The sequence below is a fragment of the Ambystoma mexicanum genome, chromosome 2q (genome assembly GCF_040938575.1).
Source record: "Ambystoma mexicanum isolate Mex_15411 chromosome 2q, UKY_AmexF1_1, whole genome shotgun sequence".
In the NCBI taxonomy this organism is placed as follows: Eukaryota; Metazoa; Chordata; class Amphibia; order Caudata; family Ambystomatidae; genus Ambystoma; species Ambystoma mexicanum.
The window spans coordinates 642047551-642053550 of record NC_090924.1 but is presented as its reverse complement, the minus strand read 5'-3'; the positions used below and the strand labels follow the sequence as shown (position 1 = coordinate 642053550).

The following is a 6000-nucleotide window of genomic DNA, read 5'->3' as shown; positions in this document are numbered from 1 at the left end:
AAATAAGTGAAGCGGTATCAGGGCATGAGAGACATAATCACATTGGGGGGGGGGGTTACTGTATAACCAGGAAGAAGCAGAATTATGTTCTAGAAAATGTAAGCATTGTCTATAGGTCTGAACTCTCAGACTCAAATATACCTTTCTCTGTTAAACATGTTCAAAGGTTATTATAAACAAATTATAAAAAAGAGCTGTAAAGTATAAGTGACCTGCAAAGAGACTGCACCTGATTCTTGGAAAAAATATTTTTATTTCTCAGAAAAATTGCCCTTAAAGTTGATGACAAGTGTTTCGGTCCTCCAAGGACCTTTTCCAAATCAGGGCTATTGATTAGTCTTAACATCATATAATCATAAAAAAGGAAACATAATAAACAGATAGTGACATTGGTAGACATGTGAATATATCCAAAAATAAAGTGATGATGTAGATATTAAGATTCAATATGCATTGAAAGAAAACATTTTTTGATAAAATACACAAACGTTCACGGATGTTAAAAATAAAAAGCCAGACAATAAATGGATGGGGAATAGGGGTTGGAGAAGGCAGGGTTGAGATTCGGAGAGAGATAGATGCAAAACCTTAGTTAGTTATGGTACATGATCCATTTACAAATCAATAAATTGTTACGGTCATTAAAAATTCTTTCATGTCTCAGAATATATGTAGAAGCATGTTACCTTGTAGTCATGTAAGATGCCCCTGTCACATAATGTGAAAAATGAGCTTCCATATGTCAAAGGGGTAAATCCCTGTAGGTAAAAAATCATATCATGAACAAACTCTTATCTTACCCTAATGTGAAACTCAAGTAGTGAAAAATGCAATTAGTATTCAGTTTCCAAATAGCACGTATTCTTAAATATCAAAGTTTGTTGAGTGAAAGCTACACGTAAAAAAGTTGTTCGCACTCCTAATAGCTCATGTGCTGATCACAAGACTCCAGGTTGAATTGCAGGGCATGTCCAAAAATGTACATTTCCCTTGATTGAAACAGCACATGGTATTTACCCTTAACTATACATGCAGAAATTAGTAGTATTCATAATTCTGGAACTACAAGACATGGAAACATGGATCAGTATTGTGTTCCTCCTTGTTACTTTGACACCAAATTAGAATTGTATTCAGTAATCAGAAACTATTAAAATGAGAACAATTCATAACTTTATGAATAAATATGCCAAATAGTTTTCTCTCACACCCAGACATGTATCTTCAAACACAGATCCGAATAATCTTGATTTCATTGAAATAGCAAATTCTTGTCATACATTATTGAAGGAAAGTTCAATGGTATTCCACAGTGTAGTAGTAAAATAGGGCCCTTCCCATGTTCATGTAAAAAATGTTAAAATTATAATCATCCAATGAGGATTGGGGGAGTGTATTCAATTGGGGTGTCTGACTGTTGGGTAAGTCAATTGAAGGTTCAGACCAGTCAAATAGTGTGACATAATTATGTCATGAGCGTGGAAATGTTGTCTACTTTAAAAATAGTGTGAGCACACAGGATAGGATTCTGACATTGGAGAAGCTGCTGGAAAGGTTAAATGCATTTTGATTCTCACTATGGTTAAGTGCCAAGTGAGATTTCTTTTCAAGAACACAGATTCCATTCTGCTGTTAGTAAAAGGGACAAACTGATAGCACTGTGCATTCAGCATGTTGATCTTTAACCCTTTAACTGCTGGGCTATTATGCATTTCTATGCAAATGGGATACAGATATTTGGCCTCAGCATTTAACAAGTTAAAATTCAAAATCTCGCTAAATTGTACCCAAAGTATTTTCACAGAAATAGTTAACATAGGAAGACATCCATACCAGAGCCTAATTAAGATATGTTTGATACTGTGTTTTCTGTGAAGGCCATAGCTATTTAATAACGAATGGGAGATGGGAGCAAGTTTGAAGGAGTAATTTCTATTCCCAAGAAAATAGTATGACTGCAAATCCCATGCAACCTTTCATTCTGAAAGTGCACAGTGAGATTTATATGTGATTTGAAATGGGATGAGCATTTATGAATGTTCAATAATATCTGAATATTTTGTTCTCAGGTTGGGGGGTGAGTCGAAATAGTCTGTGCATTCTAAATTGAAAACATTACTTCCCTAACCCAAACCCTGCAGAATTCTAATGCAGGTCGCTATAAGCATATTGTAAACTGCACACATATGCTAGTAGCCCAACCCACCATATATACAGGCGAAGCAAGAGACATGAAACAGTTCTTAAATTCTATTATAATATTGGCTGATAAGCGGCAGAAGTAAAATTAGCAGACCTATTGTAATTTAGAATTTAATATAGATGTACAATTCAATAATAACATGCCTCTTGGCATATACAATATATGCTTCTATTCTTTCTGCTTTACATTTACAAACCTTTTAACAATTCTGTTCTGTTCTCCATTGAATAAAAGTGCTAACTTATGACAAAACGTAGTTTGTGCACAACAGTTGGGAAACACACACACAAACGAAATGTGCAATGCCTTGCAGCCACTCAAAACCATAACTGATGAACACTTCAAGTACCAGAAAATAACCTGCAACTTGTATTAAAATCGGGAACTTTTTAATCTGAGGAGAGAAAGAGCAGCAATTTTGAGTTAAAGAAAGAAAAATGGATTTGCCTTTTCTGCTGCTGTTTATGTTCATTTTCTTTTACAGAAATAAAGAGTCAGGATTAGGAAACCTACAGATATTTAGAATATGGAACAGTTGATAGGGGATAAGCCAATACAATCTTAACTGTGGTGTTTTATGAAAATAGGTACATTGAAAGCTGCAATTGTGACTGAAACCAACTTTAAATGGAGACAGCACTGAATTCTGACATATGGGAATCCTTTCAGCTCACAAAGAATCCAAACCCCAACATACAGGATGGGAGGACAGACAGTTTCCCTTCCCAAGTTAATAAACTCTTTGAAGTTTGGCCAGTTCAGATAAGGAGCATCCTGTAGACTGGCAAAGAATACCAGACTGTGCTATAAAGTTCAAGTGTGGAGCCTTATTACTTTAAAAATACTGTCATACATCCATCTCCAGGACAACCTTCAAAAGCAGAAGGGAGGCATGCGCGAGCACGGCTCTCTGCGGCTTGCAGGACAACGCTGGAAATCGTTGGAAGTGAAGGTAAGCATGATCGACCCGATCAGTAATTACACGGAAGAGTGGCTGACCTATATTCCTGTTTCCCCAGCAGAGACAGGATTGATTTATGCGTCTCTTTACGCATTTGGAACAAATGCGGCAAAATTACCATAGGCGTTCCTACACGGAACAAGAAAACGATAGCCCCAGAGGCTTGAAATACATCACAGAGACAGCGTTTTTTATGCGATCAGGTAGGACACAGTTTAGGATTTAATAATCCAAGCACATACAGTACACAATGTTGAAACTAAAATATTACTTTTTGTTTTTCATTTCTCTGGCTCATCTTTTGAATGTTCGTGGGACAACATTAATGGTATGGGTTAATTTGTTAAAAATATAACACATAATGCATTGGTACTGACAATGAATATATGTACATTATAACCCAGAGCAGCTTAATGATGTAATCAAGAGCATAGCCCTGATGAAGGTTCTAAACCGAAATGCATTGCCAAAATTGTATATTTATGGCTCAAGATGATCGCCCAACACTGAATATTGTGAATAATTCCTATTGCAAAAACGAGAATGTGATTAAAACATTCCTGCCTTTAACTACATGGTTATAACTGAATTTTTGATTTTGAAAGTGGGATATATACATTCTGAAGAAAAATAGTTTGTTGCAAATTTCAGCCCTCTAGATTGGGGGCCAACTGAGATGCATCAGTGATAATTAGGATCCTTATTACTTGCCCTGTGTGAATGTTAGGAGTGAACAGTTAAAAAAAATTATGTAAACTCAGATGAATCTGTGGTCCTGCTCAGTTCAAATCTATTAACACCATCTCACAGGCCATCCTGGATTAAAGAATGTAACACTTGACAGGACTATAAGTCCGCAAAAGCTTGTATCATCAGTCAGCCCCGGGCCATAAATACCATATGAGCCAGGATTGAATCAACAAGAGATGAGATTTCCATCTCTGACTCAACAGAAAATAAATACCATGATCCTACTCTTTGTTTCTAGGCAGAAGTACGGCAATTGTAATGCAATATATTTGTACAAAGGAAAATGCCCTTTACATACATATTGAATTGTTTATATAGCCTGTACCTCTTTAACCTAGGTAGCCCATTTAGGCGTTGAAATGTTCCGCTGGAAAACCTCTATTGGATGGACCAACATTTTTTAAAATGTAGTTTAATATGCAAATTAGGTGAATTTGTATGTTGGCACAAAGAATTGGTGCACGCTAGTGAATGATGTGTCATAGCATCCCCAGGGATAGGCTCATCAAAAATAGTGAGCAAGGGGTCCACGTCTGGATTCCCCTCGTAATTTAGGGTGAGACCCAAAGTTACTTGAATATGCAAATTGACAAGGGGGGTCCTGGGAGTCTCTCTGCCAGACATTAGTCCTGGTTACAATCCAGATGTGGACCCCTTGCTCACTATTCTTAGAGAGGCACAGATCCACCCTACTGATGAGGTCCAACCAGACCGAAACACGTGTCTGGGGTTTCTGTTGGTACTCTTGTTCAGGGGAGAATTGCCTAGCATTTCTGGTGCTGGACTGCCCCAGGGCAGGACAAAGACTGATATGTTTGGGATATTCCTTCTCTGTGAAAGATAGTGAGCTAAAGACTCTGGGTAAGTCTCTTGTAACCAGGACTAATGTCTGGCAGAGGGACTCCCAGGACCACCTTGTTAATTTGCATATTTAAGTAACTTTGGGTTTCACCCTAAGTTACTAGGGGAATCCAGACGTGGACCCCTTGCTCACTATTCTTAGAGAGGCACAGATCCACCCTACTGATGAGGTCCAACCAGACTGAAACACGTGTCTGGGGTTTCTGTTAGTACTCTTGTTCAGGGGAGAATTGCCTAGCATTTCGGTGCTGGACTGCCCCAGGACAGGACAAAGACTGATATGTTTGGGATATGTCTTCTTTGTGAAAGATAGTGAGCTAAAGACTCTGGGTAAGTCTCTCGTAACCAGGACTAATGTCTGGCAGAGGGACTCCCAGGGCCACCCTTGTTAATTTGCCTATGGGAGTGGGGACACGGAAGATGGCTTTGCCTACCGTAACCGCTGTGCCCAGCAGGGTCACACCTGTCGGGCACAGCTGCTCCGGCAGGCAACCCCCGAGTTTTTCCAGACCGGCAAACTTAGAATGAGGCCCATTGTGTCCTTCGAACTGTTAGTGCATTTCATTCAAGGACATATAACAATGCCAGCCTGTATTCAGTAATCTAAGCAAAAGAGGTGTAGGTTATGTTTTGGAGAAAGGATGCCACAAAAAAGATACAGCTTCTGACACATGGTTTAGAAACTAAGGACAGTTAAAAACAGCAGTTTACAGTATGTGCCTCAACAGGAGAGCAATAACACACCAGAAAATGATGTATTGCTGTTACCTCTGGGGATATCTCTGTACTATAAGAATAGGAGATCCATACCCCCTCTCGCTTGTCCCGCACTCTTTCATGGCCCACAGCATACCACAGCACCTAGTCTCCTACAAACCTACCGACCTTCATTACTAAGTCACTATTCTACCCTTGATTCATTTGTCCGCTACATACATTCCTGGCACATATTGTTCACCTCTTTCTATATTTCTGCATGCCCATTCATGCTCACTTGCGCACCTGAAGCAGCCCTGTGTTATCAGGCGATACTGGGTGAGATTGTATGCTCACACTACATATGTCTCTGGTGTGTTTATTCTCATGTCAAGTAGCCACATGCACCATGATGTGAGGCTTTAAAACACTGTGTACTCATACCTATTTTGTTTCCCAACTTTTGTCACACTTTAAGTGACTATTTCTGCTAGTTGGGAATTCAATGTGATATATTTATCTCGTTTTT

The 6000-nt window shown here is 38.8% G+C and overlaps 1 long non-coding RNA gene across 2 annotated transcripts in view; it reads right to left on the bottom strand.

The window, feature by feature from the left end:
- Positions 1-239: 239 nt before the first annotated feature.
- Positions 240-6000, bottom strand: part of LOC138568999 (uncharacterized) — an 85751-nt gene continuing 79990 nt past the window's right edge. For both annotated transcript variants that reach the window (XR_011303045.1, XR_011303046.1), the window contains 2 exons: positions 687-758; positions 240-338 (listed from right to left, as the gene is read on the bottom strand). This is a non-coding gene — a long non-coding RNA (uncharacterized lncRNA). The remainder of the gene's footprint in view (positions 339-686; positions 759-6000) is intronic.